The sequence below is a fragment of the Rhinatrema bivittatum genome, chromosome 15, assembly GCF_901001135.1.
Source record: "Rhinatrema bivittatum chromosome 15, aRhiBiv1.1, whole genome shotgun sequence".
Taxonomy (NCBI): domain Eukaryota; kingdom Metazoa; phylum Chordata; class Amphibia; order Gymnophiona; family Rhinatrematidae; genus Rhinatrema; species Rhinatrema bivittatum.
In genome coordinates, this window is record NC_042629.1 from 65772611 (window position 1) to 65795116 (window position 22506).

Sequence of the window (22506 nt, forward strand, 5' to 3'; positions counted from 1 at the left end):
CACCTTCCACAAATTAATGTGCCAAGATATTAAAAATGTATCTGGTAAGCAGTTACATACTTCTAGGAATTTATCAAGAGAAGAACATCAAGCCCTTTTGGATATACAACATAATACCATAGTTATTAAATCTGCAGACAAAGGTGGCGTGATAGTTGTTTTGCATAGCCTCACAAATGAACAAGAAGTACATCAGCAGTTAGCGGATACCCAGTTTTATTGTCTTCTTTCTGAAGATCTGACTGTTCCACTGAAGTCATGCTTTGATTCGGTTTTGGACATGGCTTACTGCATGAGAGTTATGTTTTCTTAAAATACAGTTTCCTAAGATACCAGTTAGGTACGTCTTACCCAAGATCCATGAGATGCTTGTTAATCTACCTGGAAGATCTATCATTTCTGCTCATGGTTCATTATTGGAACCTCTGTCTATTTTTGTTGATAGATTTTTCCACTCATTTGTTCCTGCTTTGTCCTCCTACATCAGAGATTCTGCTGATTTCATCAATGTATTGCAATAGTATTTGGATTCCTTTCAAAATTTGTACATGGCAATGATTGAAGTTTCTTTATATACCAACGCTGCTACAGGAGGCAGCGTTAGATATCATTCATAATACCTTATGAGATCGAGAATTCTGTCAATGGGTGTCCACAGCAATTATTTGTGAGTTGACTGCTTTTGCCCTTCAAGAAAACTTGTTTTCATTTGACTGCTCCTTCTACAAACAAATTAAAGGGTTGGCCATAGGGGCCACTATGGACCCCATTGTTGCCAACCTGTATGTTGGCCATTTTGAAGACAAGTGGCTTAGTAAATGTCCTTATTGTATTTTGAAAAAACTTTGGTGTTGATTCCTCAATGACATTTTTGTGTTATGGACTGGGGATGAAGAACATTCATGGGTTGCTTAAAAATATGTGACCCAAATTAACAATTCACCCACTCTTTCAGTTACACAGGATTATCAATTTTGGACATTTTTGTGTCGGTAAGGTCAAAGTCTTTTGAATTCTCAATCTATAAAAAGCCCACTGACCACAACACATTGTTAGAATACTATAGTTGTCACCCACAGAGGTTGTGGGTAATCTGCCATTAATCAGGTCTAGCAGTTGAGACGTCTCTGTTCAACAGTGCATGAATTTAAGATGAGAGCAATGGAATTGCACTTTAATTTTGCTGTACATTGGTATCCAAGGTCAGTAATATGTAAGGCATATAAATGTGCTCGTTGGGCCAACCAAGATTTGCTTTTGTCACCAAGTCAGCATAAGATTACGTCAACACTGGTATATGTTCTACCCTATACACCACATACACATAAGATTCAATAAAATATTCACAAACATTGGAGGGTGCTGCAATTGCATTCAGCTTTTACTACTAACTACTACTACCTACTTCTATAGCACTACACGACATACACAGCACTGTACAAACATATATAAAGATAGTCCCTGCTCGATAGAGCTTACAATCTAATAAGACAAACATACAGGACAAGAGACTTGGGGTATTTCATAAAGCAAGACAATAGTTAAAAAGAAAAGCAAGACAATGGTTAAAAAGAAAAATAAAGTTAGTTAACAAAACTAAAAGCAATTGGGCATAAGATTTAAAAGCGGTTTCAAAAAGGTGGGTCTTTAGATGGGATTTAAACATGGCAAGAGAGGGAGCATGACGCACCAGTTCAGGAAAACTATTCCAAGCACATGGCACAGACAGGTGGAAAGCAAGGAGTAGGAAATTGGCAGTAGAGGAGAAGGGCACAGACCGAGTGAATTATCCGACGAGTAGAGTGCATGAGGAGGGGTGTCAAGAGAGATAAGAAAGGAGAGGTACTGAAGTGCTGCAGAGTGAAGGAATTTGTAGGTGAGAGAGGAGCTTGAACTGTATGCGGGAGCAGATAGGGAGCCAATGCAGTGACTTCAGAAGAGGGGTTATGTGAGCGTAGCGACTTTAGTGAAAGATAAGTCACTCAGCTGAATTTAGGACAAATTGCAGTGGAGAGAGATGGCTTGCCAGGAGACTGTGAGAAGCGGGAGGAGATGAGAGAGTGGATGAGGGTTCTGGTAGTGTATTCAGAAAGGGAGGGACAGATTTTGGCAATGTTATAAAGAAAGAAATGACACGTTTTAGCAGTGTTTTGGGTATGTGTAGAGAAGGAGAGAAAGGAGTCGAAGAGGACTCCAAGGTTACGGGATGATGGGTTTGGGATGATGGCCGTGTTATCCACAGATAAGCTTTTAGGGAACAGCCTATGTTTGCTGTAATGCTTAGCCATAATTTAAAAGACATGATTGTGCATTCAGGAGGTGGTGGAGGAGGGTAGGCCCTCTTCCTTGGCCTACCCTCCTCCACCACCAAGCCCTTACAAATGCTCCAGAATGCCATCGCCAGGGTCATCACCAACTCAAGGAAAGCTGATCACATTACCCCAATACTCAAAGAACTCCACTGGCTCCCCATCGCATCCCGAATTCTCTTCAAAATTCTAACCATAGTGCACAAGTCCATCCACTCGCACAATTCCAATTGGTTGGATGAACCCTTTCGTCCTATACGCACTGAACGACCCACTCGCACTGTCAACAAAGGCACCCTCTCCATTCCCCCTTTGAAAAAAGCCCACCTCTCCTCTACTAGGGACCGTGCACTATCCATTGCAGGCCCTAAACAATGGAACGCCCTCCCTACCACTCTCAGGCTAGAGCCATGTTACGCCAAGTTCAGAAAAAAACTTAAAACATGGCTCTTCCGACAAGCCTACCCTGATTAAGTACACCGACTTCTGCAAGTATCTTGCCTACGCCTTGTATATTCCTGTAAATAGTCCGTTGCAGTTTTTATTTATTGCTTTAATTCCTCCACCTCCTGCTCTTTGTATACTCCTCCTTGTTCGCCCTCCCTGTTCATTGTAATTTCTACCTTTAAAGTTACATTGTAAACCGGTATGATGTATGCATACTAATACCGGTATATAAAAGTTTTTAAATAAAATAAATAAGAAAAAATGAGGTTGCTATTGTACCACAATCTAATTGTGGTCATCACCCTTGAGTTAACTGTTCGGTGTGTGAAAGATTGTTTGACAGAAATATTTTATCATTACCAATTTTGGGCTCTTTTACTTTATGATCACATATGACTTGTGCTTCTAAGAGAGTACATTATGTGTTGTACTTGCAATTTTATGTTGGAAAAACCATGCAACCATTTCGAGTGCACATGGTTGAGCACCATAGCTCTATAGAATGCCTTTGGTAAAGCATTCACTTGCTGCTCAGCATTAATTTAATCATTTTACATATCACTAGTGGTCTCATGGAACAGTTTTTCACAGCAGGAACAGTCACTGTTTTATTTATATTGTGCATCACTGATTAAGATAAGTATTGCCCAATTTTTAACACTTTTATATATATTAGATATCTCATATGGGTTTGATGTAAGGAAAATGTTTTTTTCTCATTAGCATAGAGAATTTTCATTAGAGTTATGGACTCAGTAGATGAATGAACTTCAGTGTGTTGGCTGATACTGCTTGCGGCTAATTGCGAAGCAAGAAGCACATTATCTGATGCTGTGTCCACTAGTGCAATAAGGATTTCTATCTGTTTGTCCATTAATGCGTATGTGAATGAGTATTTTAAAATAATTGATGATAATTGTTTACAAGTATATTTGATAGTAATCAACTTTAGTTACCTCTTTTTTGTGTCTTTTTGTGTCCTAAAATGAAGTATCACAGCCTGCAGTGACTCTAATTTTCTCCAAGATGCACTCGGCTACTAGAGCTCTACGCTAGAGATAGCACAGCTTATTCATAGTATTTTGGAAATTTCAGGGCTCATTTTCAATAACCCATGTATTCTGTATGTAAAGTACACATGCACTTTTAATGCATGTACCTTGGAACTAATTTTCAAGGTGAGACTATCCAAGTAGTTTCACCTTGAAAATTGATTAGCACAAAGTATGCATGCCAATAGTGCTCACCTACTTTGCACCTGCCATTTATGTGGTCAGCCAATGTACGCATGCCAATAGTGCTCACCTACTTTGCACCTGCCATTTATGTGGTCAGCCAATGTATGCATGCCAATAGTGCTCACCTACTTTGCACCTGCCATTTATGTGGTCAGCCAATCGGGGGGGGGGGGGTGTATAATAGCATGTGTGCAGTTGAAAATGGAATGTACGCATTCTGGTCTCCTCCCCTAACCTAAACACTCTCCCCACCCCATCCCCCTTTTTAACCCAACTAAAAGTAAGTGTGCTATGGAAGTCTGGATGTATAATTAGTTGGATGGCAATTTTTCAATAAGGTCAACTTACTTGGGTATATTTCATGTAAATGACTTTGAAAATGGTTTTCTAGATGTCTGGTCCAAAGCTGTGAAAAAGAATGGGACAGTTCTGTGCTATACAGTCTTGTGTCATACTGTTAAGTGCACTTATTTGCGTTACTTTAGTGCCGAATACAATAGAATGCGGCATAAAATGGTTCAGAAGCCCTAGGTGTGCTATAAGAGCAACAAATGGCTTGGGAGCTGCAGATATACTCATTGTTGCTTGCAATGTATGTTACAGGCCCCATGGATTGCTGTACAGGTTTGTAGCCTGAAACAGTCAGATTGGTCTACACAGGTCTTCTGCACACAAAAGCAGCCCAACATTTCTGTACAGATCAGGTCCAAAGAAAGCCAAACAATACTTTATTAGAATTTTTTTAATCACCTAAGAATAAATACTAGGCAATATACATAATATGAAACATTCATAATTAAATGCAGACCAACATAAAACAACATAAATTCATCAAAATTAAACTATATAAAACAAATTAAATATTGAACAATTCAAAACCAACCTGCTTGACAGAATTAAAAGCCTCAAAATATATTGCAACCATACTTGTTATACAGCATTTCAAAGATTTAAAATTGAGACATTAACAGCTAGATGACTGCTTGAAGAAAAAAGTTTTGAGCACAGCTTTAAATGTTTTTAAACAGTCCACTTGCCTGACCTCTTCAGGTAAAGAATTGCACAAGGTCGGAGGAGAGACAGACAGAGCCCAATCTCTGCTGCCGAACGAGCCTGATGTGCTGAAGGAAGGTATATCCAATCGTCCTCTTTGTCGTGATACAGCAAGATTATAATAATACTTTGTGTGGCTTCCTAGACTACACGGAAGTATATGCATAAAAACTTAGGTGCTGTCAGCAGAAAAGGACCACTGGGCTCACGAGTATTGTTCTGTTTGTAGTATTACCCAGCTCTCTTCCCCACCACCAAAGTCCCTTCCCGTCTGCCCACAGCAGGTTGGAATTCCGCCACTGTTTTTGGCAGTCCCCACCTCTGCTTGAAGAGTATTCCAGGTGTTCGCCACCCGCTCAGGATGGTCCGGGGAAATCCCATGCCATCTCCGGGTCAAGCGGTCAAACTGCGGTGACCGGTCGGCAACGGTGTAATCAGGAGCTGCGGATTAGTCAGGCCTGATTTTGCCCCGTTGCTTCTAGAGCTTTGTAGTCCTGCGTCCATTAGTGTAATGCCCATCTGGAAATCTTAGCCAATGACTCGGCTGTTAGAGAGGTCTTACAAACCTGGCCGTAAAGAACACAAAACAAAACAGAACTTCTCCTAGCTCAACCTAAGCAGCCAATATATTTTTTACTGCAAAATTATTGTGCAATTTTCCAAACGTACGCCTAGCAAGCGGCGATTCCCGCCAATGGTTAAATATTCCACGTAGTCATTCGTTTTTTTAAAAATTCATTCGGCTGTTTCCCCATCTGGCGCCAGCGTTTGGAGCAGAGTCACAGCCGGCCTCACGGGAACGGGCTCCAGTGGGCCATTTGTGACATCATCGTGAGCTTAGGCCAATGGGATTCAGGGTTTGTGGGTGGTAAATCCTCCACAACTCTCCTGCAGGCTCAAGGGAGCTGTGGAGGGCGGGAGAAGGGGGGGAACAATCTGACAGAATTCCAAAATCATTTGGCAGTACAGTTCTTAATAGATAAAGGGGGAGGGGATAATTGCTACTTGTCATTCACATAGTACAAAGAGAGAAAGCTGCCTTGTCAGGCAAATTGGCATTGCTTTGCCTGAGCTGAAGTTAGCAAGAGAGACTGTTTAACCTGTGCCCCCTCCCCCCCCCCCACAAACAGGGGTGGGGGGTCGGCTCATCACAAGTCCATTACTCAGTCCTGGGGCTCTGTTTCCATAACCTGCCCCTTGGCATTTCATCAGCACTCCAGAAGGATCCTAATCTGCAAGGATCTCACTTTTCACGATGCTGCAAGACGTTTCTAATATCATCGCTGGCTATGAATTGTGCAACTTGAGCAACTTAATTACATGCACACACACACACACACACACACACACAAAGCATGCACTAAATTTGCTCCCTCTCCCTCCCCTCCACCAACAGGAGGAAGCATCCATATTGAAAGACTGACAAATGACCTTTTGTGGCATTGTTCTGGTAAAGAATGCACTCAGTCACAGAGCAGCTTTTCTGACAAACTTATTTTTATCAAAGAAGCCTCAGGCCACAAGCGTGGGATATTATATTACCTGTTTGCTTAGTGCTTTGGGCAGGGAATGGATGACACCCACACAGTGTAATCACCATAAGACTATATGGGCACGGACAGCCAAACGAGCTCTCATTAAACTGCTCCGGCAGCAGCAGCAGCAGGCTCACAGGCAGCGTTATTGTGGGGTGAAATCCGTGGCCTCGGTGACACAGCTCTCTCCATCAGGAGGCTTAACCTCGGGGGCCACCCGGTGCCCCTTTCTCAAGCACCAGGACCACAAACCCAGGAGGTGGATTAGGGAACGCACAAAGGGCCTTATCCCAAAAAGAGCTTCTCCCAATTCTGCACCTAAGGCAAAACCTTGAGAGCCATGGATCACCAGGAGGCAGCCAGACTGGTAGCTGACATGTGCCAATATCTGCACAGCGAATAATGTCAAAGTTAATCGTATTTGTCTTAGCAGTACACACAACGTGCATGATGTGATGCAAAATAAATAATCTACTCTGTCATTCCAATGTACTCAGACCCCCTAAATGTTCACCCAAAATCTGATAAGATGTAGTCAGTGGACTATCAGAACTAAGGAAGCTCTTGTATTTAGAAACCTCCCAACATGGTTCACCTGGGAGTCTGCAGAAAGGGCTGACTCAGCAGTTTCCTTCTGCTTCTGTGGCCTTCCAGCTCAATTGGAAGCAGGACTAGGATCCGGCACCAAGGACCTTCATTTGCTCTGACCCAGAGGATTTCCCCCTTATTATATACCCCCTCCCAACTCACTCAGTCCAGTCACTGCAGCCACCGTCCTTAGCCTGGGGCCATGCACCAGGGCTCCTTCCAGAACACTAAAATCATGCGTCCTAAGTCCGACCCCCTAGGTGTGGCCATGGGACGATGACTGTGATTCCCTCCCCAGCCAGGGTCCGTGGCATCCCATCACCAAGCCGACACAGGGACTGGGAATTTAACTTGGGTCCGTCCGCATGCCAGTGTGCAGCCTTTGCCACTCGTCCGCCAGGCAGGCTGAGTCTGCTTATGGTAAATGCTACTTGACCCTTAATCGTCCAAGCAAAGCAGGCATGACATAGAGAAAAGCGGCAAAATAATTAGAGAAGGTCTTCCAGAGACGGACCCAGTGGATCCGCAGGTGGTGCAGTGCTTTATCTACAAAGCAAGATTGAGCTCTTGGGTTGGTGGGGTCTAGGAAACTCCAGGCCACTAGAGGGTGCTAGTCACAGTGGTGCATAGGACTGCCTCAGAGGTGGTGAGCTTTTTCTTTTTTTTTGACTTGGCAGTCTCCTCCTTCTCCTTTTTTTAGGCTCTCAGCTGAATTGGAAGTGGCCTCCTGTGTCACCATGAGCCTTCATTTGCAACTACACCAGATGTTCCCCCTCACTCCTCCTATTTCTTTCCCTGCCCAGCCGTCGTAAGGATAGCCCTTGGCCAGGGGGCCAGGAGCCATGTTCACCGTGGAGCGATGGCCTAGACTCTTCCCCCCACCCGCAACCTAGGGGCTGTGAGCACCGCCTCTGCTGCATCCCTAGCCCCAGCTGGCCCGGAAAGTAGGAATCAAACCCAGGGTCCTCTTTTTGGCAATGCGCGGCACTTTTTGAGCCACAGGACTGCCAGTGAACTTATTATTTCTTTAATCTTCTGGCCTGATTCAAGTTTGGAAGTATTTCTACTACTACTGCTGCTATTACTTAAATATTTAAGGCCGGATTTTAAAAGGCCTGCGTGCGCCTATACCGGGAGATGTGTGCGCGACTGGGCTGCGTGCCGCGTGTGTTTTTTTAAAGGCCACAGCCACGTGGGTATGTCCCGGTATGCACAGAAGTAAGACCTGCCGAAAAGGGGGCGGGCCTGGCCAGCGCCAATAAGGCACCGTCCTGCTGCCGCGCATACACGCGCGCGTCGGGAATGCTGCTCCGGGGAGCTGGTAAGTTGCACAACAACAACAACAAGGTAGTTAGCAGGGTTTTAGGGGTCAGGGCGGATAGGGGAAAAGGGAGGCAGGTTAGCTAGGGGGTTTAGGAAGCTAATGAAGGAGCTGACTGGGAGGGAACGGGGGAAAGGGCTTATCGCCTCACTGCACTCGTGTTGTAAAATTCCCCCACCCCCTCCCCCTTACGCACATGATGCGCCAACGAGCGCATGTTATAAAATCGCAGGGTCCGTGTGCGTGCGCCGGGAACCGCGTGCACATGGACTCCCGCGTGCAAGTACACCGTTTACGTAGCCAGCACTGCACAGACACCTGGAAGAGAGGGTCCCTGCCCAGCAGAGCTTACAGCCTAGTGGAAAGACACTGAGATGGACATAAAGGAGCAGGCACGGCTCCTGACGTGTAGTCGGAACATTAGGCCAGCCTTCCCCCATTAACAGATGACTGTGGCGCAATGGAATCTGTAGTAAACTCAGTAACTGAAATACTAGAAATCCTAACATTTTAGTCTGTGCTTGTCACAGGATTGGGAAACTTTCTTTCCAGCAGCTGTTCCCAGCATGTTGACACTTTTTTTTTTCCCAGTCCGTGGCATCGCTGGTTGTACGGCTACCTCTCTTATTCAGCAGACCACCGGTGTGCGATGAGTTCTCGCTCACAACTTCCAGCGGTTGTTGAGGGCTTAGGGTCAGATTAAAGTTTCTGGCAAACGTAAGGCAAAAATAAGAAAGAAGCGGGCAGCCAGCTTGCTCGCAGTTCTGAAACAGCTGCCTCTCTTGCCCGAGGATTTCATTTCTGGCAACTTCTGGAAGGGAAAAGATTCCACGGGGGGGGGGGATATAACCAATGTAAGCAAAATCTGCTGCGAAAAGCTTTTGCCTGAAGGTGCTAAATTTAGAAAAACTGATAAAAGTCCCGCAGTGCTTTCTGCAGAAGTGTCCGCTGCAGATTTATTACAATGGAGACGGGCCTTCCTGCCAAAGTGAAGCAATTTTACAGGGTAAAACTTAATAACTCAGTGTGGGAGCACACAGGCAGCGGTGGTGCAGTCATCTTGGCCGATGATTTTAAAAGACAGGAAAAACACCATGACACTTATTGGTTAGTTTTGTGACTCTTCCCATCCCAAAATGGCATTAAAAAAAAAAACAAACCTCTCAAAATATTGGTTTGTTTTGTTTCTGCGTTTTAACATGTGCTAAAACGCAGAAACGAAATGGAAAAATTGTAAACGAAATTAACTTTACTCCATGCATGCCTCCAATGACTTGTCATAGGGTTGTTCAGTTTATGCATATTACTTAGACTATAACTCTGGGACATTTTGGATGGCATTCTAGATGGTGGACTATTGCTACCTTCTATTGCGAAGATGATGTTGTCTTCAGGGAAGAAATACTATATGTTTATAGGGCTTAATGATGATCTCCCGCGTGCAGGGATTTTCACTTGTTCTGTTCTATTCATGCGGCCATCAGCGCTCACAGTATTACTCCGTGGTTAATAGTAACATAGGAAAGGACAGCAGGAAAAGACCAAATCGAGCCATCCAGCCTGCCCAGTTGGGATTCTTCCAGTTTGGTTACATAAACATACAGCACCCATCTGCAACCCAACACCAGGTCCTTCCCACTTCCCCCACACCCCATGTCTTCTACCTGATCCTTCAACCAGAAGATTGCATAGGGTGCATGGGAAGAGGCATCACTAGAAGGAAAAAGAAGGGGGTAATGCATCTGCACAGATCATCGCTGAGACCCCCATCCTGGAGTACTGTGCCCAGTTTTTTGAGGGTCAGATTTCCGAAAAGAAAGAAGCAGTCCAAAGAAGTGATAGCAAACTGTAGCAGAAGTCCAGTGAAATGACCTTAAGAACCTAGAGGCGAAGGGGGAGAGAGGCTGTGACCGAGGCATTCAAATACCTCCGAGGTATTAATAATAATGCAGAGGGAGCACATTTCTTTCAGTGGAAAGGAAGTTTGAGATAAGAGATCACGATATACAGCTCAGAGGAGGAAGACCAAGGAATAGCATCATCAGGAGATTATTCTGTTTGAAAGGGATAGTAGATGGATGGAACAGCCTCCTAGTGGAGGTGGCAGAGATTAAAAAAAACCCCAGTAACAGAATTCAAGAAAACCTGGGTTACGCGCAGACCATTGCCAGACGTGAGGGGTAAAGCGTGAGATTGGATAGGAGCTGCAGTATTGCATTAGTAGTGAGCGGACCAGCTAGGCCTGTCAGGTTTTTCTTTCTGTTTCTATCCTGCATGGAAGTGACTATTCCTTTAATATTTCCAAACTCTGATTTCTGTAGCATTTAGCAAAAAAAAAAAAAAAAAAAAATCCTGTTCTGGCATTCTTTTTGCACAATCAGCTCTTTGCCTTGAGGGGCTGTAAAAATGAGGTTAAATGTAATAGCACGCTCGTAAGGCGGCACCACAGTTGGAGCTGGCGTAATGCTCAGGGCAGCACGGCATTTGAACCGGGAATGAAAAAGCGAGGCAGCCTAATGGCTATAGCATAAGACCTCAGTTGGGAGCAGAGCCCAGCAGGCATTTAACAGTGAAAAATTAAGCATCCGCGATCAAGCGCCGAAGCCCAGGAAAATAAATACTTCCACAGACGCCCTGCCTCCTATCTCACTCCTTGGTTTCCTTCACTTCCTTACTTCAAATGACACTTTGTCATCCAGCAACCTATTATTGCAGGTCATTGCCAGGTCTTCTTTAAAAGACGTGAGGGAACTGTAACGATTTCTTTGCCCTTGGGAGTTCCTGCCCGCTGTTTTGCAACCATTCCGCTATGAAATTCACACTGAAACATAGAAACATGGATATGATGGCAGAAAAGGACCAAACGGTCCATCCAGTCTGCCCAGCAAGCTTATAGTAGTATCTGCTGCGCTGTACAGGTCACCCCCATACTTATCAGCCTCCCAGGGCCTTGTTGGTTGCTGTTTGAGTCCAATTCCCCGTCACCTCTTGCTGTTGAAGCAGAGAGAATGATGGAGTTGCATCAACAGTATGAAGGCTTATTACTTAAGGGTAGTAACCGCCGCCCCAGCAAGTTACTCCCATGCACCCTTTTCTTCATTTCCATCCTCTAGCCTTTAGGGATCCACAGTGTTTATCCAATGCCCCTGTTTTCGTCTTCACTACCTTTTCCGGAAGGGCATTCCAAGCATCCACCACCCTCTCCATGAAGAAATATTTCCTGACATTGGTTCTGAGTCATCCTCCCTGGAGTTTCATTTCGTGACCCTTAGTGCCACGGATTTCTTTCCAGTGGAAAAGGTTTGTCGTTGATTGTACATCATTAAAACCTTTCAGGCCTGTATCCTATCTCCCCTACACCTCCTCTCCTCCAGGGTATACATATTTAGGTCCCTCATCCTCTCCTCATTAGTCATTTGCTGGAGACCCCCTTCTCTGGACCGCCTCCATCCTGTCTCTGTCCCTTTTGAGATACGGTCTCCAGAACTGAACACTGGACATTCCGCCTATCAGCAAAGAGGAATCAGAGTAGCAGAAGGGTGGCCTGCCTAGTCGCTGGTATATTGTAGCTTCTGGAATCTTCTGCAGGCCTCTCCCCCACCCCTTGCAGCTTTCTATGTTTACAAAGCCTGAATCTATCTGAAGTAGCTGAGCCTCCTGCAAAATCAGTCTATCTCCGGTGAAAATTTCTGAAAGATCTTGGAAGACATGAAGATGGCGTTGCCTGTGAATATAATCGTTGTTTATTACCTGATCTACCAAGGATTGAGTGCGCGTATGTATATATATATATATATAAGCAATAACTTACAATTATAATATTTTATTTTTCACAGACCTTTTTGGTGGTGTGAAGGACAAAGCCAAATGATAATGGATATGTCTACTTGATAGCCTTCCGACACAATCCCAACACAGAAACCACCTTAAGAGCTCTTACAAGAGGAGCCAGTTTATTTTAGATGTATTCTATGCGTCCTATCTTTCCAGCTGTATGTATAGTGTATTCTCTAATAATGGGGCAAATTTCTCACACGTAACTGTGCCACCTCCAGTTTAAGGTATCAGTCATACCCTTTCGGGTAGGGGGTCCTCCTAATTTAAAAGCTTCCTCCCATTCTGTGGTTTTACTGTAGAACTGCCAAATCCACTTTGGTGTCAGTCTCAAAAAGCACTGCACCAAAATCCAGCAATGGCAGTTCATGGGATTTTTACCTGCATCAGCTGATCTCCTAATGGCTCAGTTAGCTACACTCGACTGACTTGACTTTGAAGGAAAAACGTTCTCAGGTAATGCCCAATTAGAAAACACGCCGGACAGGTGAAAAATGGGAAGACACAGTTCCCTGGCTGCGTTGTTTTTAATTAACACCATTTCCTCCTTTGTTGAAGAGTTTTTCTTTCTCCATCCGGTTTTCTCAGAAGAGGTTAAGCAGTTGTTGAAGTGGGGGGGATATGACCTTGCAAATTTCACCGCCCTCCTTTCCAGCCTCAGGTGGCAAAGATCTGCCGGTCTGCGTGACCTCCGGGTGGGCGGCTGGAATGCACTGAGCCGGTCGCTTGGCACTGCCGTTTTATCCGGCCTGGCTCATGAGTCAACAGCTACAGTTACGTAAGAGCCTGAAGCCTGGCGTAGGAGAGAAGGGGCCGAATCGAGTAGTGTGACCAGAGTCTGTGTTACAGTGAACTCCAGCCTGCTTCAACTTAGATCCGTACCTCTCAAATCAAAGGGAAGAGGTGAAAAATTCATAATTTCATAATAATAGCGTAAGATCTAACATCATAAACAAGGCCTGATTTCTACTTTTCTTAACATATAGCAAGATCCTGGTGCTTCCATACTTTTGATGTATCTGACGGGTTGACATTGAGAGCAGCAATGTTCTCTGACCCTGGAGCTTCTATCTGTTTCTAAATGATATAAATCCTTCTTTTATCTTTGCTGCCTAGCCATATATATAATTTTACGTAGCTCATGGCCAATCATCGGTAGCTCAAGGCGAGTTTAATTTAGGTACAGAAGATAGTTCCTTGAGTCCAGAGGGATTGCAATGGGAGGGGAGAATTTTCAGAGGGGTTCTATATGTAAAAATAGCACCCACGTATATGCAATTTTATGAACATTGAGAGTGTGCTCGTAATCTTGGTTTCAAGAGTACATTTCACCAGGCGGATTAGGGGCGTCCTGGGGCAGGGTTCAGAAGTACACACGATAATTGCTGTTTTTACAAGAGAGAGACGCGTATACATCACCAAACTCATTCGAACACTTTTGACACCTGCTAATTCGCTCAAGCAAGTGAAGTCAGACTTGTCTGTTGTCTGCAATTTTGGGGTCAAAGGCCTGGATAAACTGGTGGGGTTCCAGGGTGACGTGCCAGAGGGAAAAAGACTGGGTAAACTGGTGAGTCCCAGTATGCGCACAAGTTAGCATTTACAAAACGGTATTCACACATGCTTTATAAGATATACCTGCCTCCGTGTTTAATTCATGTCACAAGTATTTCATGTGGATGTTTATAAAATGGGTAGAGAAAGTATGCAGTTTTTTGCCTTAGAAATATATGCACATACTGAAATAAATATGTACTTTTGGAGCAGAAAAGCACACTATTTTATAAACTGTGCAACTCTGCATACCTACCACGGATTCCTATTTAATATTATTGTTGATTTATTTATAATCTGTAAAATAAGCTTACCTGTCAGCTTTGAGCCCGCAGCACCCCGCGCAGCACAGATATCTCTGGCCACGCGCCTACTGTGCCTAATGGGAAACCTGGCTCCTGTGGAAGTGCTGCTGCTGTCATTAGAAACCACAGCACTTGTGATTTATTCTGATTTTAAAGTAGACGCTGACCTCTAAATATCCTTCATTACAGTCATTGTCCATGAACCAGTACAGTGGTTCTCATCCCAGTCCAATGAATATGTATGAGATAGATTTGCATGCACTGCTTCCATTGTATGCAAATCTGTCTTGTTAAAAAAAAAAAAAAGTCTTCTCTTTTATCCTATGCTAAAGCTGGTTGTGTAGGCAGCTCTTTTGGACTGGGTGCCTTGAGCTTTACTGGATTGCATGATGGACGTTCTCAATCTTGTTCTGATCCAGAAAGTTCAGCCTCATCTAACAAATTTGGATGATTCCCTCTATGCCATGAAAGGTTCATGTATTTTGGTGACATGAGAGTGAATTGCACTGTTCATTTGGAGGTGCCTAGATTTCTGAAATCACTCTTCATCGTCATGGCCTCAACGTGTGTGAGCCAAAAGATCCCCCCCCCCCGAGAGAGTTCTTACCTTGATCCTCGGTCCACTCCTGGGGCAGGCTAATGGCACTGCCACCCGCTTGGGTTTCGAAACACGGCACGAAACAGCTACACCTCAGCTGTCATCCGAACCTGGCACAGTTGGTACAAATACACTTTTGTTGGCTATTACATCTTTTTTTCTTTAAGGAGGAAAATTCCAAAAAAAAGAACAAACAAGTGCCAAGAATTAATTTATGTGCATTTTAACCCACCCACATATTCCATCCATGATGATATCTTTTTCATCTCTCTTCTCTTGTGTAGATTTTTGGGTGCAGTCTAAGAATGCAGAGAAGAAACACGGACATGAGAACCGTCTCCATGGAACAAAAGTGCAGGGTATTTATGCTTAATGTACTGCGCATGTTCTTAAGAGTTACTGTTGAGCACAAGCGACATCCTTTACACTGCTTTATGATCTCTGGGTGTACGGTGACGATTTTATCAGTGCTAGTGCAGAGGGTCAGCACTCTGGGTGTGCGTGTGGGTGGGGAGCGGAATATCCAGGTCGTTTTGAGTGCAAGTTGATGGTGAGGTAGCTCGAGCAGAGGTCAGTTATGATTGAGTTGGAAGCCCAACTTTGCAGGAGGGAAGGTGCTGATGAAGGGTTAGGGTGAGGCAAGGGGCATGGGTATGGGTGACGGTCACACACCACAGTAAATAATTGTCATCCTAGAAAATACACTTACTGAAATAAGTAATCTGGATCTTTCCCGGCCTGTTTGCCTAGGATTGATTTTCCTCTTATCTTTTGACATTGAAATATTCACCTTTAGTCATGACAGGAAATATTTTGCTGCAATTCCTAGTTAGTTCATAGCAGAGTACGGAACATAATATTCTACCCGTGGACTATGAGGCAAGAGCTGCCGTCATCTGCTTTTACAAAAAAATATTAAAAAAAAAAATACTTAGCAAGTTAATCAAACAACAGTAAGTGCATTTTCTATGTTTAATGGCATTCAGGTGAATCGTCCAATGTTTTAAAAAAAAAAGAATCACAGAACATTAGGGATGTGCAGTTACAATTTTCTCCTTTTGGCAATGGTAATTTCTATTTAATAAATTGATTTTTTATAAAAATCAGTACAGTACATTAAACCGATAAATAATATCTCCAAAATACAACTAAAAGAAAGCAGTATAATATATAAAAGAAATAAAATAATAAAAACAATGCTAAAACCCAATAAATGCAATAAAAGAGTTTGCAATCAGATTTAGGTTCCAATAGGGCATATTAATCATCAAACACTTGACCAGATAACCAGGCCTTAGTGAGTTTCCTAAATTTAAGATAATTCTTTTCCATCAGCAAATTTAATGGAGGCGCATTTCAAAGTAAAGGAGCCTGGTATTGAAAGGCCGTCATCCTGGTGTGCTCTAACCGAATTTCCCGTGCAAAGGGCAGCTTTATTAGCTCTAATTCAGAGATCCGATAGGAACCGGTAAGCAGGAGTCCCCTCTAAACACTGCCCTATACGTTAAACACAGAAACTCGAAAGCTTTTCTGGATCTTACTGGGAGCCATTGCGGCAAGATGTGCTCAAACTTTGAGACCTCAAAAGATGAATCTGGCGGCAGTATTTTGTAAAGATTGTAGCCGCCTCAGGGCCACCGTCGTGATTCCCATATGCAGGAATTTACAGTAATCAAGATGTGAGAGTTAGGGTCCTTAACTCCAACTTTCCCAAGAAAGGTTAAAGTTATGAATGAAACAGAGGACAAAATAGCCCGGTTTTGTTAAATGGGAAATCTGGAATTGGTCAGCCACTAAGTGCCTGGAGAAGTAAATGGCCTCAGACTCCTGGGGACTGACTTTTAATTTGTGTTTAAATAACCAAATAGCTATCGCATCACGACAATCATGAAATCTAAAGATTTCCATTCATAGAGCTAAAAAAGAGGCAATGAACTGAAAGTCATCTGTGTTTTGTGTTTGATTTTGTTTGTGGTTTACTTGTTTATTTGAAACGAAATCACAAAAATACGAACAAAAAAACAAAATGAAATGGGAGTACCCTTCCCCCACTGACAAAAAAAAGAGTCTTAAAAATGTAAAAATTCAAGGCCCATGGGCCTGCCCCTATCCCCAAGACGCCGCCTACCCATCATAGGTCTTTAAAGTCCAACTGGGACAGTAACAATCCTTGGGTTGCCTTTGCCCTGCTGGGTCGGTATTTCAAAATGGTGCCCGCTTGCCCTAAGGCCAGTATCGGGGATGGTAACTTTGATACTGGTGCGCCAAAGGACGCAGCCATATATATAATATATATATCATGTTTTGTGCACGCACCAGGAGATATGTGCATGTATGGGCGTCTTTTAAAATCTGCGCATTGCGCACCGGCCAAATTTCTGCACATATCTCCCGGCTTTGGCGTGTGCTGGACTCTTAAAATTCACCCCATATTGTGTAAAACATTTTGTTGTACATCTGTACAATAAAATAGTGTGAGCCTCAGGGCCGGCCAGTGCCATTTCAAAATACCAACCCAGCAGGACAGGAAAAACCGAGGAGCTCTCCCGCCCCATTTGGACTTATTCAAGTCATCTAAGGGGAGGAGAGTGGGAGCTACAGGGCAGGCTCGGTGGTGAGGCAAAGAGTGACAGGGGTCCTGCTCAGTAAGGAGAACAAAACAAAATGGTATTCAGTTTTCTTTTGTTGTATTTTCCAAACAAAATGAAACAAAACAGGAAATTTCATTACAATTTCCTGTTTCGTTTCAATGGCATATTCTTACAAAACATATTTAATAATTAATATAGAACAATGCAAAGATGTAAGCTAACCAGATGCTTTCATCAATATATGGAAGTCAATCTTATTTGTATAAGAGATCTCACGTGCGAGTATATGATGTCACAAAGGATTACAGGAGCAGGAAGATTAAATCCAGCAATTGTTGAACTATATTTGACCATTGCTATGTCCATGCATAAAATATAAAACCATGTGAAATAAGACATTGTTATGCAAATATGTTCTCGTTTTTCAGTACTATTTAGGTAGGGACCCCTTCAATTCCCCACTAAATAAGCATGTCCCTTTGAAGTGGATGTGATATTGTGTTAGTAGAGGGATGTGGCATGCTTAATTTGTCAGAGCATCCCGTTTGGGAGGTTGCCAGAATGGATTGTTACTGTCGTGCTTCTCAGAGACCTTTCTAGAGCTGGAGGGATGCTCTCTCCTGAGAGCGGCACAGGAGCCCGTCGTTTGTAACGGGAGTGGCTGCAGGCCCAAAGGAAGGAGCTTGTAGGCTCTCTCCCTATTTTTTGGAGAACTAAGAAGGGGAAAAGCAAGTGTGAAGGTTTCCATTTCTAGTTTTCTTCCCTTAAGGTCCTGAGATTGTGGACAGGAGAATTCAAGAGACTTTCCTAGTACAGCAGAAGATAGGGTAGCTCTCACTCATAGGAGACAAAACATTCTTCCACCCTCATGGTGAGATCCAAAAGGGGATGGGCAAACACGCATCCATCCTCCCCTGCCATTGAATGCATCCTCCTCCCCCCACTATTAGTCCAATCACTTCTGGACCTCAGTCCACCTCACTGCGCTAGTTTTCAGGTTTAACTAAAATGTGGCAATTAATCTGACTCACAGATTGAACACATGCAAATATATCTCTCTCAAAACAGCACACCTCTCGTCCACAAGGGAGCGGGCCCTCACCATCGCAGGCCCCTCACGTTGGAACTCCCTGCCCTCTAACCTCCCTCTCGAACCTTGTTACCTTAAATTTAGAAAGAAACTAAAAACATGGTTGTTTAAACAGGCCTTTCCCGATTTAACAGTTTCTCCCCCTCTGTAACCAACCATTTGACTCTCTTACCTATTTATTCTGTTGTACTTATGTATGTATATGATTCCAAGCAATTATGATATTACCCATATCGATATTATTGATGATAGTTACTTAGGTTAAGAAGTTTCTCTTCAGTTGCTCTATCTTTCCATGCTGACTTCTGCGTGCTCCCTGCCCTCACCGTTTTTTTCCCTTGTTGCATGTACTTTCAAACATTTCGTTATAATGTAAACCGGTGTGATGTACCCACTAATACCGGTATAAAAAAAAAAAAAAGGTTTCAATAAATAAATAAAATAAATATCTCAGGAATAATCAATCATTGGCGATCAGTGCCTAACCTTGGGAGTTAGGTTTCTAAATTGGCACTTTTGAAAACTCACCGTGGCTGACTTGCTAAATTTAGGTGCTCACACCCCTAAATTGGTGACTATAAAGCGGGTAGGGCCAGGGTCTGGGGAGGTAAGTTAGGTCCCTAAATGTAGGTGAAGGCTCCCAAATTTAGGGGAAAAATATTCAACCTAAAACTTAGGCTCCCAAGTTTGACTAAAAATTTGCCACCTTGCTCAGGTGCGTGGCTTTCTTCAAATACTTGCCTCGCTGTAAATCTGGTGAGGTGTGGTGGGAGGTGGAGGACATCCTCATCGCCCTGAAACCTCAGTCAGGTTGGGGGCACAGGGGGTGGAGGTTATTGCAGGGCAGATTTGAGAATCATCGCTGACATACTGCATACAATAGCTGGGTTTTGGTTTTTTTTAATCTCTTATAAGGATGCCCATTTACATCTTTAGAGACTCCACTGGTTTTACCAATCGATTGTATTTGTAAGGATGGCATTTAAATATATTGGCCTCAATATTCAAAACTGAACGGCTATGTAAGTTAGCCGGATTAAGAGTTATCCGGCTAAGTTTAGACTTGCTATTGAGGCAGATCAATCTTATCCGGCTATCAGCGGTTGCCACTTGGCCTTGATAAGTTGCTTCTTATCCAGCTAAGTAGTGCTGAATATGGGCCTCATCATTTCTGGTCCCTTTAAATGGAATTGAAATACTTAATATGCACTGCCCTGGCACAGTTCTTCTCGTTAAGGCGAGAAAAGGTGGAGGTTGGAAATAAACCCCCTCCGTTACCAGAGACAATACAACCCCGATCCTTCCTCCCCCCACTATAAAGCTACTGAGCTTTGCATTCTGAGGGCTGCCTTTTGCTGACTCTGCCCTACACAGGAAGCCAAACCTTCGGGAGCCCGGGTTAAAAATAAACAAAAGGATCTGCTTAATCTTTGCCAGCCCACTCCCTCTGAAGCGCCAGGCAGCCAGGAGGGAAGCACTCCAGCAAGACAAGTGCTCACTTGAGGAGGGAGGGGAAGAAAATCCTAAATGCAGAAAAGAAAAAAACCAAACAAAACCCCAGACTTGATAAGGGCAGCGCGGAACTCCGGTCAGCGGAAAGGAATGAAAATAGCAGTCTCGGGAACAGGCAGTGCCACGGCCCCCTCAGCGTCTGCTCTGGGGGAGGACGTTTCCAGTGACTCATGCCCTGGCTACCCGCTTCCGGCCGCCCTCTCCCTCCCCATGCCTGCCACCTGCTTCTCCGTGCCACGTCCTCCACCTTCCTGCAGCGGAGTCCTGAAAGGGACATGACCTGCCTCGGACACACTGGATTTCAGATTCAGGAGGGCTTATTGGCAGGACCCTTTCTGTTCCTGCGTGGCCGACCAGGAAACGGATAATAATAGAACTCATTTTGCACGGGCAATGCCGGGATTCTGGCGTCGTTTAGAAGCGGCTCCAGATGTGTTTCCGGTTGCATGGCAGGAGACAGCTGATAGTGCTGCGTCCCCCCAGGATGAAACAGATATCCGCCTGCTCATTCCTGCCTGCTGTTTATCGCTTCATGCACTTTAACACCTTGCACGTTTTCAGCATCATCATGCATATTTAGGGAAACCTTTACCTTTTTTTTTTTCGCTTGTTAATAATTTTAATTAGAAATGTTCTTTGTATTAGACTATGGAAATGTATTTCCTGCTATTCTGTTTAATGTAAACCGGTATGATTTACATCGGATGTAAGAACGTCGGTATATAAAAATTAAAAATAAATAAATAAATAAACCATAAACACTATTAAGCTACATACATGTACAAGGGGGGGCGGGGCATTTCTCCCCCAGATTTTTACAAGCATTCTTTCCCTTTGGAAAGAATGCTTGTAAAAATCTTGTAAGTGATTTCTCTGAGAATACTCCCCCCCCCCCCCCCCCCCCCCCCCCCCCCCCCCGGACAAGCAATGCGCGTAGTTATGAACAATGCAAAACCTTTGCACACTTTCGTCGTCGCTGGCCTAACCCCGCCCTCCAGGAAGGCCTCCACAAACTTGCAGGTAGAAGGACCCACATGGTGGCGCAACACTCGAGCTTTTACCTGCACGCCTCCAGGGTGGGTGATTTTCAAATCGCCCTGTGTGAGTAGCCATTCACCGCACGGGGGTAAATGACATTTCAAAGTTGTCCTCTGAGTGTTATCATAAGCCCTGTGGTAGGTGAGGTCCCTGGCTCGAGCATCAGAGTTCCCAAACTGACCAGGGCTGGAAAATGCTGCAGCAACGGCACTCGTACCTGCAAGAGACAAAACGAAGCTTTCCACAATGGCTCCAGTGTTTTACTGTGCGTGCTGGGTGATTTTAGCTGGAGCAGAGGGGTAGCCGAGAGCTTAGAGCAGCAGACAGTGAGCCAGGGCAACTGACACTCCATGTCACCTTGGGCAAGTCACTTCAGCCTCCCTCACCACCAGTACAAATTTCTAGGGAGATTTATCAAGCCGAGCTGGGGCCATAACACGTGAGAAACGCTGTATGTCGCGCGAAATAGCCCTATCGTGGCAATGTTCGGGCCAGAAACCAGCTCCCTTTGCAGTGAGCTGCTTTGCGTGGCATTTGCATGCATGCGTTTTGCAAATCCATGCAAAGCAGCTCATGCATACCTAATCCTATGTAAATATTGAGCTACAACCATGAATGTCACTTTGTGTAAACCGTTGTGATCTATACATGGAACGACGGTACATAAAAATGTCTAAATACATAAATAAAATAGCGCGGCTGACTTTGAAAATTTTCAGCCAGGTTATTTTAGCTACACCTTTTCCATAAATGTTATTCCGCCGCACGGGTCCCCATGTTCCCACGGTAGAATAGAAGGGCCCTGCTGCCCAACACGCCTACCCGCCCCCAGGAAGTAAAAAGAAAGTCACCGGGGTTCTCACTAGGTCCCCACCCCGGGGCTACCAATCGAGGCAGCCCTGCATAAAAAAAGTTAAAAATTAGATTAAAGTTGCTGCGCCATCCTATAAATAATAGGGTGGTAGAGGTCCCCCATCCTCTCTCCACTCCCCAGCTCTTCAAAGATAATGTTGGTGGCCCCTCCCCCCCCCCCCCCCCCCCCCCCCCGCGGACCCTCTCACACCCCCCCATCCCTTTAAAATCCTCATTGGTGTTCAGTGGGAGGGCTAAGTAATCCACTTTGAAAAGTGGAATATAAAAACGACATACACAGAGAAATGTAAATGCTAGAAATGTCATAAATCAAAGTTACTTTTGCATTCACGCCTCTAGTGTGTGTGTTTGAGAGTACGCAGAAAGGGGCCAGGGCTGGCGGGAGCATTAGGCAGACTAGGCAGCCGCCTAGAGCGCCAGAAGTGGGCAGGGCGGCGTATCTGACGCGAGGGCGCCATTTTTTGAAAGCAGCGAACGAGAGTGGAGAGGCCATCGAGCTGGGAAAGGTCGTGGTGTGTGAGCGGAGCTTTGGAGGTTCGTAGTGAGCGATCTGCGGGGTTCGGGTTAGTGTGGGAATGTGGGAGGAGAGAGGGAGATTGAGAGATCACGTGGTGCTGTTA

The 22506-nt window shown here is 44.4% G+C and overlaps 1 long non-coding RNA gene across 1 annotated transcript in view; it reads right to left on the bottom strand.

The window, feature by feature from the left end:
• The window catches only part of LOC115076990, a 76591-nt gene extending 61486 nt beyond the window's left edge, over nucleotides 1–15105 (bottom strand). The window contains exons 1-2 of the long non-coding RNA XR_003852927.1: nucleotides 15015–15105; nucleotides 14792–14892 (exon numbers count right to left, since the gene is read on the bottom strand). This is a non-coding gene — a long non-coding RNA (uncharacterized LOC115076990). The remainder of the gene's footprint in view (nucleotides 1–14791; nucleotides 14893–15014) is intronic.
• Between the last annotated feature and the right edge of the window lie 7401 nt (nucleotides 15106–22506).